The following is a 14,305-nucleotide window of genomic DNA, read 5'->3' as shown; positions in this document are numbered from 1 at the left end:
CTTCCCTGAGTAGACCTGCTGGTGCAAACTCAAAGGTACCCTAATTTGTTTTGATGTAGTCCTGTTGCAACAGGTCTGTGTTCGTATACATGTGGGCATACTAGGTAGCTTTTAGTTCACATCTGCAGGGCCAACATGAGGCAGTTAGAGTGCACTACAATTCACACCCCCATAGTCCAGACTGCGGCATCGGGTAGACAAGTCCTGATATAGCACTAGACCACTGATTCTCAAACCTGCCATTCTGTGACCCCATATTATAAGGGAAAAAGGTTTCAGTACCTTTGTTCATTATTTTTGGCACCTCCTTCCATTTAGCCATAAAAAATGAGGGCGGTCATGATCCTACCGGACCTGGTCATGACCCCAAGGTTGAGAACCCCATAACCTATATGTTATGATCTAATATGTCTCTTTGGACTAGTGCTAGACAAAATTCATAACCAATAAATTATTCAATTAATGTTGATTTTTTAGTTTGTTTATAGAAGGGCTGTGAGCAGATTGTGATTTCCTCAAATCCTCTGGCTACTTGAAATTATTCTCCTTTCGTGAGTATTTGCACTAGGAATACTTACTTGCTAGGGTCAAGTCCCATTGAAAGCCAGTTAGTCAGTTAGTTGCTTAGATTCACTTAAAATTCCATCCTAGAACATCTGTGAAAAGCAAACACAAAAGAGGCATGAACACAGCCAAAGCACATGCATTTAAAAATTGGGATTAGTGTTCATGGAAAGGAGTTTTTTCAGAATTTGCAGCTCTGAAATGGTTCAAAGCCTGTGGAGTAGAGATTATTCTGAATGCAGAGTTCTGCTGTTCTCTGGTAAATTATGTATGTAAAAATAACATCAATTGGTATTTAGGTTGGTGGAATGTACTTATATGAGTGGGAATCTAGCTAAGATATTGTGGGGGGGGGGGGAGGTTATCCTTTAATGACCAAAAGGGATCAGGAGTGGACTTTGGTTTTAAGTCTCATCCTAAAGAAGCATCTATAAATTTGGAAGGTTATCTGAATTCATTAAGGTGTAGAAAAAGGGCTAGAAAATCTTGTGAGAACAGCATGTCTTGAGTTGTCGGATACATGGTTAGAAATGGTGAGAGCTCTGCAGAGGTTTTAGTCCGTTTTCAGGTCCAGGAGGTGAAGATGAACACAAACATGAAAAAAACAGGAGTACTTGTGGCACCTTAGAGACTAACAAATGTATTTGAGCGTAAGCTTTCGTGGGCTACAGCCCACTTTATCAGATGCATAGAATGGAACATATAAGAAGAGTATATATATACACACAGAGAAGATGCCATGCCAGCTCTAAGAGGCTAATTAATTAAGATGAAAAAACAAGCAACCAATCAAAATGACTAAAGGTTAATTAAGGTTTGAATTAAGGTAAATTATCTTATTTTATCAAATGGGTTTGCCAGTAACTAGTCTTGATCCAGCATCAAGCCAAGAGTATGCAGGTCTAGGGATGGCCCAAGCCTCAAGCTTGTCTGAGCTGCCCAGGGTTTTAAATCAATCTATTATAGAAAGGGAGGACAGTGGCAATGGTCAGGTTCAATCTTTTTCCAACTTCCGGGGTGGTAGGATCCAAAGCTTCACTGGTGCCTATCTCCTTCAGTACACGTGGAACAGGATATCCCACATGATCTCTGTCAAAGCCCAGTGGGATGACTTCAGGACAGAGGTCTAGACACAGGATAGAGATAATCAGGGTAGATCGTTGCCTGGGTTTGAATTTTGCAGAATAAAGAGCACTTCTTGCCCAGTTACATAGAATGTGCAGTGCCCCCCAAACCAGAGCACTGCTCCGATTTCTTCACTGGAGTGACTCTGAGATGCGCTTGTAAAAATGAGATCAGAACAAGGTCTACAGCTTGTCTGGCCAATCAGATGTGTAGCACGCATGCTTTACAGACACCATGCGTGCCTCGAGGCAACTGAGGTGTTTAATCAGATGAAATACAGTATGATACAAAGATCACAGAAGCAGAGCCCAGGACTGTATTCTACCATATAGCCTCATAATCCTGGAAACATGTGAGTAGCCCCATAATCAATAGGACTACTCAGGTAAGTAATACTCACATACTTGAGTGTTTGCAGGATCAGGGCTTGTGTTGGTCATTACAATTATTCAGCCTATTTCTTATGACAAGTATTTTAATAAGGCAGTATTGCCCAGTAGTTAAATCAGAGGATTGTATTCGCTTCCTGGTGTGATGGCAGCCCTCTTGGCCAACATCAGAAATGGAACCAAGGGCCCCAGAAACTGAAAATGCGAAGATCTACATATTCAGCTAAAGAGCCTAACGCTGTAATGGACACACATCCTCTGTGCAATAGCTACAGAGGAGGATGTCTAATATAAACTGACCAGCAGGTTATGCTGGGTTTGCCACTGATCGGCTGTGTGACCACGGGAAGTCACTTAAACTCTCTAGCCCAGATCCCTAAAGGCATTTAGGATCCTAACTTCAACTGATTTCACTGGATGTTAGAAGCCTGAATACCTTTGTGGATCTGGGCCTCCATGTCTGTCTTTAAAACGCTTGGCTACCTCATAAGGGTGTGAGATTTAATTTATTATTCATATGTTTAAATGGAACACACTATATACGTGTATAATTTTATAATTAATTATTATTGTTGCTCATGAGAACCAAAGCAAGATGGAAAGTAAATCATTCTGTATGAGCCATAGGAATGGAAAATGTTGTTAATGATGTAGATTTATAATAACCTAGTGACAGCTTGGGCTTTTGTTCTCTGGGGACAGAATGCTTTGTGTGCCCTCCTGCCCCAAGAATCTAGCAGCATATAGCACCTAAACAGATATTAAAAATCCCTGTAGGTAAGAGGACAAAGAGGTGGCATTAGGCAGTGGTACCAGGAATGTGACGGGTATGTTTAATGTTCAGGGCCAGATGTTCAGTTGGTGTAAACTGACTGTAATGGATCGTCACCTATTTACACCAACTGAGGACCTGGCCTGGAGATCTGTGTGCACATTTTGAAACGGTTGGCACCATTCGTTACTACACTATGCCATCAGTTTTTGCAGCATGATCCCCTAACTGTGCTACACACACACATACATACACGCAGAGGCACATGCATGCTCACACAAATCAGAGCTGAAGTTTGCTAACTTGCTGTAGAAAAAGCGGAATGTTAAAATACAAAGGCCTTGTTATCATACAAGATTTGCAGTTACTTAACCCACTTTGGCTAATCTGCCAAAAAAAAAAAAATGGTGCTGTATCACAATCGAATCTGCGGTAATTTTGTGAATATGGCAGTTGTGCAGCTGTTTTTATATTAATATGTCTGCCGTGGTGATATTTGTAATGCTCTGTGTTTGGGGTGGGGAATGTCCTGTGGATGTGAACCTTCTCTGAATGACAATACCCCGTGTGGAACTGGGCAGATCCATGGGAAAGGGCCTTGGAAAGAAGGAATCCTCCCCCCCAGGCTATAGAGCAATAGCAGAACTGTCCCCTGGAGGCAACCACTGCCCAACCTGTGATGTAGCCTCCACGGCCTGTTAAATGTTCCCACCGGAGTGGCATCAAACAGGAGGTTCTGTATAGCAGCAGATCCACTGGCCCCATCTCAGCTGTGTCCCACGCCCACCTGCCCCTTGTGCACTGGCATGCAGGGATTACTGACTGAGCTCTTTTCAGTGCGAGCAGTGCACCATTAACAGAATACATCCCACATCCCACCCCTCCCTGCTTCTGCTGCCACAAGACCCTTTGCGGGCACGCTGGGAATCAGCCCTTCACAGTGTTGTAAGGAGGGGAAGGATGTAACAAGATCTAGTGTAGCCCTAAGCAAAAAATAGTGTAGCTCTAAGAAAAACAGATGAAGGCCAAATTCAGTGACACTGAGGTAAAGCCAGAGTAACACTAGTGATTTCAGTGGAATTACTTCAGCTCACACCAGCATAGCTGAGAGTAGGTATTAAAACAGAGAATCTTGTAACAGCAGTTAGGCATCTTGCACAACGCGGAGTAACCCACTGTGTACTTCTTTATGGGAGAAAGGAGCTTGGTTTGGGACTGGCAGTGCTTCTGGCTTAGGGAGATGGTTTCCAAACCTGTGAGTAGCTGGGAGAGCACACGGGAAGGCTTTTTTTCTGGCAGAGGACCAGATCAAGGGTCTGGAAAAAAACTACCAGTCAGTAAAACAGAAAGACTAACATGAGAGCAGCAGCAAAACAGGTTTAGTTCTCAATGTATAGGTGCTGTGGCACACACATGAACAGCATGAAGCTCTTGTTATCTGTAGGGAATGGAACACTCTATCAAAACAGGGTCTGTCTGTTTCTGTAGTCATGGAAGAATACTAGTATGATAAATTTATAGGTCCAATGGAAGACCCTTTAATTTACTGGGAAATGACAAGGCGTCTGTGGCCAACTCGTGTAAAATTTACTCCTTTATACCTGAGTTACATACCATTGAATATTTACTCTGAGTCTGAGGATATATTTACCATTCATGCAGCATCACAACCGATCAAAGAACCCTACTCAGAGTAGGATGTGTTGGGTGCCTCACTCTTCTAAACATGAAACTGCACTGACTTAAAAAAAAAAAGATCCTTTAAAATGTTATGTTCGCAAAGCAAGAAGTTCCTGGAAGCACACTGACATGTAGTTAGGGTTAAATAAGGACAGATTGCTGCCCAGAAAACAAACTATGGGTATCAGATGACACTCTCCTTTGTCCATATATGGACGGGCCACATGGTCAAGAAAAAGACTTACAGAGAATTGCTCATAGAAATCTATTCTATGCTGTGCTATAATACTGTGCTCTTCTGTACAGTACTCTAATATATTTGCTATTCTACATCATACATACTATTTTGTGCTATAACTCTAGTGATTTTATGAAGCATCTGTCAAATGTATCGAGGCACAGTAGAGGAAAAACCTCAAACAACGCAGCAATAAAACATCACTGATTTCAAAGTAACTAGATCAATGTTTCAAGCCTGATCTGGAATTTAGAAACCGACTTGCTTAGGGCCCACTCCTACAAGATCTTAAGCACATGAGTAATTCTACCCGTGCCATAGTCCCAGGGAATTCAATGGGTTTGCTCAGGACCTATTGCAGGACTGGGCCTAAGACGAATCCACAAACGGAAGCCATCTCTTGATTGAGTTCTGGTAAGACGCAACAAAATGGCACTTAATGAAAGTATCACATCCCACCCCAGGCATTCACTGAGCAGATCTTGGGCCTCATTCCACAGGCACAACCCAGCTGCACACAATGCAAGTCAGGTTGCACATACACAAAGCTGGCTTACAGCTCCCCTGATTCTATTGTTGCCCAGTACCTCTGCAACATGTTAGAGCAACTGGCTGCTAGCAGAGGCTGCTCAGGAAAATCTGCTGCCCTAGGTAAAACTTCAGCATGCCACTGCTCTGCAAGGGTGCTGGAAGGACTGCAAAAGTGTGTGTGTGTGGGGGGGGTGGGGGTGGGGGTGGTGGGATCTGAGAGGTGCTGCAACCTCGTGTGCCAGGTTGCAACACCATCCAGAAGTCTACTCCCTCAGGAATCAGCCACCCTAGGCGGCTGCCTAGTTTGCCAATAGCTAGGGTGGCCCCTGGCCGCTAGCAACCCTCAAGGAACAGAAAACACAGCTGGGGATCAGGAGCTGCTTCCTCCCTTTTTAGCTAAACTCTCAACACCCAAGTGCACCACCAGAGGCTCACCTGGGCTAGGGTGATCCTTCCGGAGCTGGTTACACTGACTCAGGCCGGATTGTGCTGGCAGCATAGTATACAGAGGCTGCACTGCATCAGAGAAGCTGGCCAACGGAATTACGTCATTGTGGGAGGTGAGAGCCTCCAGCATTCCAGCTCAGACTCTGCCTCTCCCAAGTCCATCAACTGCTCTGCTTCACTTTCCCCATCTTTAAATGCTGATAATAATCCTCACTTGCCTGCTTCCCATGAATGCTATGAGGCTTCTTTGGGTAAAATTAATAAAGCCTGAAAAGGCTTTGTTCATCTTTGTCATTTTATAGCTCAAAATGGAGAGGAGGGAGACTTTTGGGGTTCATGCACTAAGCTGAGGTTTAGGAATTCTGGGCTCCGCTCCCAGCTCTGCCACAGACTTCCTGTGTGACCCAGGACAAGTCACTTAACTTCTCTCTGCCTCAGTTCCCTATGTGTGAAATGAAGATGATAATCCTTCTTTGTTTACTTGGACTTGGGCCAGGGACTCTCTCTTACTGTACAGTGCCCAATACAATGGAGCCTTGATCTTCAATAACGCTCCATGTGCAACCATAATAAAAATTAAAATAACCCAGCCAAAGGCACTGTTGGAAAAAGCAGGAACCTCATTTTCTTGTTAGTACAGAAGTTGCCAACTTGTTGAAAAAGGGTATTAAAACTACTGTCTGGTCTGGATTAAAGCATAGCTACTATCCAACCCCAGCTCTCGAAGTCGTGTGGTGAGATCAGAATCTCAGATGTCAATAAAAAAAAATTCTAGTCCTGGTGGATGCAAAGAAAAGCTTGAAAAAGTGATTTGAGTACAACAGATGCCTGCCTGAATCTGTAGATAGTCTGAAACAATAGCTCCAAGAGGTGTGAACTGTCCCATTCATCTTAACTCTGAAACCTGCCACTGCTCCAAGAAGGGGTGGGGTCATGGGACAGCATGGGAGGAGTGTTTAGGGCCACAGCTTGCCATAATGCAGACCTGTTGATCATAAATTTGCATTGGCCTTACAATTTCCACAATCAAAACTCTGGTCTTACACCCAGCAACCCACATGAAAGCAAAATATAAATTAAGAAATAAAGCCCAATAAATTTTTTTTAACTCTTCCAAGTTACAGAACACAAGTCAATATTTTAACAGGGACTGGATCTGAACTGAAGTTGGAGCAGTCCAGCTGCAGAAACAGAGCTATTCAGGCATGCTTTCTCATTGGAGTAATTCATTTTTAAACCCTGACTGTTTTAGAGCCTTTCAGCAAGACAGGAAGTTTTGCTAACATCAAATCTATAGCCCTGGAGGGAATTTTGGGGGGTTAATATTTGATATTTAGGAGAAATTCCAAGGCAGGAACAAAACTTTTTTCTTTTCTTTTTTCCTACCTATTTACTATTTGGTGCTTTAGAGCTGCCCAGGGACAGAGAGAAAAATGTCTTTTATTTTACATAGTACAGCTGCTACAGTGCTGGAGAAAAGCATTTAAAATATTAAAACGGCTTCTGGGCTGAAAATGTTTCGTAGGCAGTGTTTGAAGGTACTGAGCTTGCTGCAAGGTGAATAGCTACAAAAACAGAGTTGGAGGCTGAAATCCCATAGGTGGACAAGAAGCCAATTTTTTTGTGCTGAGAAAGTACTGTTTAAATGTCTCTATGTAGCTACAAGAAATACTCTGTCTACTGTATCTATGACTCCTCTTTATTTCAGTGTTTCTCCTGCTCCCCACACTCTATCTGCTTGGGTTAGGGAGTAGCTGCTCTCCCTGCTATGTGGGTTCTGCTGATATGGGGAGGATATCCAGGGCTTAAGGGGACTGCTTACACCTCCTAACTCTCCTGGGTGGGCACATAGCAGGGATCACTCCTGAGCCAATGGGAGCAGAAGCAGGCCCGTCATCTTTAGTTCTCAAACTTTTGCTAGTAGTGAAAGGCCCAGTCATGCAAGGGGAATGAAGTTCATGGCAGTTGAGGATGCTCGGCTCTGTGCAGACGGTGCTCAGCATCTCTCAGGATTGAGCCCTAACAGGATATTTTGCAGCCTGGGTGCAGTTTGGACAAGAGTGTTACTGTGAAGGGGGCTAGGGTAGCGCAAGTATCCGGACTCTGCTGGCCACCACATTAGTGATAAGAACAAATAACCTGTCCGTGGATGTTTTTGGACTAACTTGCTTAGAGGGGAAGATCCTTCCTACCCCCAGAGGTTGATTTATGCCCTGAAGCATGAGGGTTTATGTCTCTCATTAACAAATAAAATAAATAATTTAATGTAACTGTGGATGTTCTCCTTTCCCATGTAATTATCTAATACTTTTAAAAATCCTTCTCAGCTCTTGGCTTCAGTGGTGTTTTGTGGCAATGAGTACCACAGGCTAATTTGACATTGTGTAAAAAAGAAAGCCTTTCCCTCCATCAGCATAAAGTGCTTTGCCTTTCAGTTGTGTTGAATATGCCTTTGTTCATTAATTATGAGAGGGAGTGTGGCTTAGTGGCTAGACCAGTAGGCAGGGACTCAAGAAACGTGGGTTCTGTTCCTAGCTCTGTCACAGGTTTGCAGGATGACCTTGAGCAAGGTGCCTCACCACCCCTGCCTCAGTTTCCCTATCTGTAAAGTGGAGCTATTACCTCCCTTGCTATATGCTTTGAGATCTGTGGATGGAAAGTACTAAGAGCTAGGCATTAATTAATTGTAAGGATGTGTAAATAGGAGCACTTAGCCTATTGTCATTATGCCATTTATTAATTTGCATATATCTATCAAATCTCCTTTTACGTGTCTCCTTGCTAAACCAAACAGCTAAACCAATCTCTCTTCGTACAGACCTCTTTCCATGCATCATTTTCATAGCCTTCTCTCAATCCCTTCCACTTACGTGATGTTATTTTTGAGATCAAATTGAACGCTGTACTCCAGGGGAGAACATAAGACAGATACAAACCCCACACTGAACCCCCAACACCCACTGCTACTTGGAATTTTCTCTCCAAAATAAAATAAAGGAAGCTGCTGTTCCTTGCGGGAATATTTGACTGAGTTTTAACAAGTGTTCTGAATAAACAACAAGGAAACAAAACTGAGGCTGGAGCTCAGCCGTTCTTTTGTAGAAGTTCCCATTTATCTCTTCAGTGTGTCACAGACACACACAAAACATTTCTGTGGGACACTGGAAGTGCGATTGCACTGAAACATCTGGCTAATGACCAGAATGCGAGAAACACTTTAAAGGCACGATGGGCCAAATCCTTCAGTCCTTGCTCAGTCAAAACTCCCATAACTATTGATTTACACCATCTGAGGAGTTAGGCCCCTCTAGCTTATTCACTGTTTTAGTCTCTGGATCCTTCTCCTTTTGGCCTGATTACTGTTTGTCTACAGTACATAAGAAAGATTTATTTTAATTAGTAAAATTAATATAGTAGAAATGCAATATTAGAAACCTCCAGCTAGATGTGCTCTTTGGCTTTTCATATGTTTAGCCTCATGTGGGCTGATGAAAGAGATGATGCTATCCAGTAACTCTCATTACCAGGTTAATACAGCTCATCTATAGCATGTGTTGACATCAGGTCTCTTTCAATGCCTGAGGCATTTTCAAGGCTTACCCAATGTTTGCTTACTACAGTATAAAACCATCCCTGCTGAGTTTTATTTAATTTTTGTTAAAAGGCCACTTTCCTCTTAAATTGAGTGGGTTATTTGCAATCAGAATTAGGGGGATGCTGCTTTGAAAAGACCACAACAGGACCAATGAGATGTGGGAGATTTCCTCCAAGAGAAAACCATCCTGTTTGCATGTTTGTCTGCTTCAGCCTTTGGAGTGAGATGCAAACTTTACACCTAGCTCTGGAGCAGGAGTTTGAACCCCTGTAAGATCAGGGTAGGGAAAGATCTGGGGTGGACAATTTCAATGCCAGCTCCCAATTGTTGGCTACATCCTCCAGCTGGTAATGGAAATCTCCTCCTGAGTTTTGGTTTTTTTGTTTAGTCTGTTATAGAGATGGGTCGCCTGTGAGATCTGGGTCTGGGATTTAAATCTGGGAACCTATGAAGTTGTGGGATGTTTGGAACTGCAAGTTCATGTCAAACCCATCTCTTCTTACAAGTAAAGTTTAAGCAAATCATTCCCTGTACTACTGCCAGGCAATATGTGACTTAGGACATAGAATGAAAACTCTGGTTTCCTTTGCTTGCAGCATGCCCAGCATGCCTGGTAACTCATGCTGAATGATATTAAAAAGGCATTTATTTATTTCAATGGTACTCATACCTCCTAGTGCCATGACAGCTGCTTATTTACAAAGCTGGAGGTTAAACCCTGAGATAATTGAAATCAGTGGTAGAGCTTCTATTTGCTCTATGTTTGGACTAATATTTTCAAAGCCACTTTAAGGATTTGGATACCCAGTTCCCATCATTCGATCACGGAAAATCTCAACCTTTAGGTCCAGGAGAACCACTATCCACACTCAACCTAATGACCTGCTAATGTCTCTGTTTCTCTCTGTTGACACCTGTGTACACAACCCTTGATGATATCAGATAATCATGATTCTACCATGCAATAAAACCATGAAATGTATGATGGGACAAGTAAATACGCCTTAACCTCAAGCTCTGGTGAACAGTGAGAAGGAAACATTTCTGAAGATGGAGGCCCTCTGCTAAGCAATGTATCGGCCTTGGCGTGTTTTAACTTGGAAACTGACAGCAGGACCTCCCTAGAGGATCTTAACTGTTGGGATGGTGTATAAATCGGTCTTTCATATTAGTTGCTCTTAGGCCATTCCAGGCATTATAGGGTCTAACAGTACCTGGAAGTTACCCACAGCACAGGCTACATGCTCATAGCATCTCATCCTACTCAGGAAGCAAGCTGGTGCATGGGCGGATTTCAAATGGTGCCCTAGGTAGAAGGCATTGCTGGAACATAGACTGGGAGTGAAAAAGTCATGGATGACCATTGCAAGGCCCCTGTTAGGAGGAATGGCAACAGCTCCCTAAGAAGTGAAATGGCTCCTGAGATTACTAAAGAGTCCTGGATTATTTATACATAGTACACACCTAACTCTCAAGCATCTTCAGTTCTACTCCATAGGGCATTCTCTGCTTTCACTGGTTGAGATGCATGGCTGCCTAAGGGCTGGTAGAAGCTATTTCCATCATTGCAATTGCCCCTTTGTTTCCTATTGACCAGATCTGATGAGTGTTCAAAGACACCTAGTTAATTTACTCCCCTGCTTTTAATTCGGTTTCATCTGCACAAATAATTTTGCTGGTGAAATACAGGGCCCCACTCTCAGGAGAGCAGGTCTAAAGAGAACACCACCTGTGGCTGTCGGCTTCCAGCAGCAGGATGCCCATCCCCACAGAATGTCATAGCTAAGCCAAGAGAGAAATTAATTGCAAGGCCATAGCCCTGGTGGTAAATTAAACATGCAGGGAAATAAACCCCTCAAACAAGAGAGATGGCTAAATACAGTTGCTTAGAATACACAGTGCCCCCAATTAAACAAAAAAGGAAATATATGAAATGACAGCAAGAAACTTATTCTCCTCTAGACAATGTTTGCTCATTTCTAGCTTTCTCAGGGAAAGAGAAAGAAAGTTGGAGCTGTTTACTAGATAATAGCTTATGCACTCTTTGTTCACCTTCCTTTGTACTTGGATTTTTGTTACTTCCTATTTTTATTACAGAGGCCCCGTTGTGGCAGGAGCTATGCAAACACAAAACAAGAAAGCCCCTGCCCTAAGGAGCTTACAGTCTGGTGCAATCTGACATTTATAAAACCCATAATCATATCTACGAACTCAGCAATTAAATTTATACTTCAGTGGTAATATGCACCCAAGCTGGGACAGAGACGGGTAAATTATACAGCAGATGTAGTAGATGGTAAAAATCAAGGAGATCACCAGTTACTGCAATGCTAGTGTCCAGACCCAGCTCAATTCACATGCCTTACAACCCAGTCATGATACCTAACTCATGCACACACTTCTCAAAGGCTGACACATGCAATCACACAGATCTATCTGTCTATGGAACTTAGTCACACTCAACCTTTACTCTGATCTCTGAAGTTTTTAGATTGCAGTAATGCACAGTAGACTTTAACAGTGTGAGTATTATACAACACTAAGCACAATAAGGTCCTGGTCCATCACCACGACTCCTAGGCACTATGGGTAATACAAATAATAAGCCTATCAATTGGTAAAATATCTTAATCTGGCTAAGGTTGGAGCTAAGGTTTTGCATTTGAATGCAACTGTAAGAGCCCCACAAATGTATATTCCTAAGGACGTGGTTTCAAAGGGATCTTAGTCAAACCTCTCAAATGACTGGCCCAATTTTATACACCCGAACATTCAGATTTGTACTTGAAAACTATCTGGATGTGCAAATCAAAGCATGAATTTGGGACCGGGCATCCTGACTTGCAGGCACAATTGCATTGATCATACATGAAATCGTTGTTATGATTTGGGTGCAGAAAAGTTGCATGCTCAATGCTTGAATATGGAAAATGGCACTTGCTGTCTTAGAGGAAACCTCAGAAAGTTTGACCCTTAGTGTAAAAATGTGCAATTCCAAAAGGAATAAAACCTTAAACCAGACAGATGTGTCTTGGCTTCAGGCTTTATTGCAAACCCTATAACTGGAACCTAGTTCTCCAACATTTTGGAGAACGAGGTGCTCAATCTAAAGGAGTCCAAGATACCCAGACGCTGGTGGGGCTGAGAAAGGAAGGAGTCAGGATTCGAAATAGGGAAGCTCAGACTGAGTTTTGAACGAACGTGCCTGGACCAAGACCAGAATGAACTTTGGGCTGAGTTTTGAGTGAAGCCCAATGCAGATTTATGTTTTTTTGGTGTGTGTGTGTGGGAAACAGAGTCTCAGCAGTTTCGGTTGAGCTTTGCTTAAGGCTTTTTAGATTCATTGGAACGATAGAGCAATTTAGGGTGAAATTGTGCGTGTGCGTTGGGTTGGGGGTGGCAGTGATGGATTCTGATGACAGCCCCATCCAAATGGTAACCACCAACTTTTCCTGAACTCTGGTGCTGAGCCTCTGCTGAGTCCTGTCTCATCCCAGTCACGTGCGCCCAAAGCACAGATCTGACATGCAGAGGATTTTTTGGTTTTTAAACCCCCAAGTGCTTAAATAAACAGAGACTTAAATTATGAATCAGTCATAATACCATCTTCTGGATAAAATCTTTCTAAATGCCTGGGTCTGTTGTGACCCTTCCATTACACAGAAATATAGCTCCCCACAGAGCTGGGCTGAAGAAAGATCTCTTGTCGCTAATAAACCTGTTCTATCTTGGGCTGCACTGGCAAAACTCAGGACTTTGGTTTGAAAATGAGAAGGCAGAGGACCAAGTGGGGGCAGGGAGAGAGAGCTTCTTGCAAACATCCATGGGGGACCCTTTCCTCCTGTCTGTCTGTCCGTCTGTCTCCTTTTCTACTCAACAACAGGATGCACTCTTCTCCATCTCTCTCCCTCCCAGGCAGCAAACAAGCTGGGAGCCGCTCTGTCTGCCTTCAGCTCTCTCCGTTTAAAGAAACAGACACTCATTTCTCACCGAAGAACAGTTAGGTAAACAATAATATTTTTTTAACACAGAAAGTAACTCAGCATTCGCAGCATGAAGTCGATGCGCCTAGTAAACCCCAAACTAATTTTAGGCTAGCTGTAGCTAGAGGAGAGGTTTTTTTTTTTTCATTTCTGTTTTTTTTTTTAAATAAAATCATTGACGTTTGTGAAACTTGTGGCTGTTAACATCTGCTGATTCAAGGGCAAAAGTCAGGGCGAAAGAACACCTGACGTTGTCTTATTCAAGGGAAATTGCATCCTGCTTCATGGGGAAATCTGGTGGGCCTTGCTGGCATTATAGGGATATTTTGCCATAGTAGGTCAGACCACTTGTCAGTCATAGGGTTGCCAACTTTCTAATCACACAAAACCAAACATCTTGGCCCCGCTCCTTCTCCGAGGCCACACCCTGCTCATTCCATCCCCCCTCCCTCCGTTGCTCACTGTCCCCCACCCTCACTTGTTCATTTTCACCAGCCCGGGATGGGTCTCTTTTCGACCAGGTGTTCTGGTACCCTGCTCTGAGAAGGGACAATGTCTGATTCTTCGGGGGTAGTGAGTGCCCCACGCTGGAAAGAGCCAGGCCAATTGTGTAACAATGAAATGGGGGAATCACTTCGTAAACCCTGCAGAGCTGTAATGTCCCGGAGAGCTCTATGATTATCTATCAGAGGGTTTATTCTATGCTCCTGATCATGCTAACCGATGGACGATGCAGCGTTCTCAAGAAAACAAGGGCTCTCAAATGTCAGCGAAATGCTTTTACTTACCAATGAGATAAGATATGATTCTATTGGGATGATTTAGTTGGGGATTGGTCCTGCTTTGAGCAGGGCGTTGGACTAGATGATCTCCTGAGGTCCCTTCCAGTCCTGATATTCTATGATTCTAAGATGAAGGATGAAGGCTTTAGTATCTGATTCAAGCACCCTTTCTCCATGTCTCTCCCTAGTCTACTTCCTC

This window comes from Gopherus flavomarginatus, chromosome 12 (assembly GCF_025201925.1).
Source record: "Gopherus flavomarginatus isolate rGopFla2 chromosome 12, rGopFla2.mat.asm, whole genome shotgun sequence".
Lineage (NCBI taxonomy): Eukaryota > Metazoa > Chordata > Testudines > Testudinidae > Gopherus > Gopherus flavomarginatus.
The sequence above is the reverse complement of the archived record's forward strand: the minus strand, read 5'-3'. Positions refer to the sequence as shown.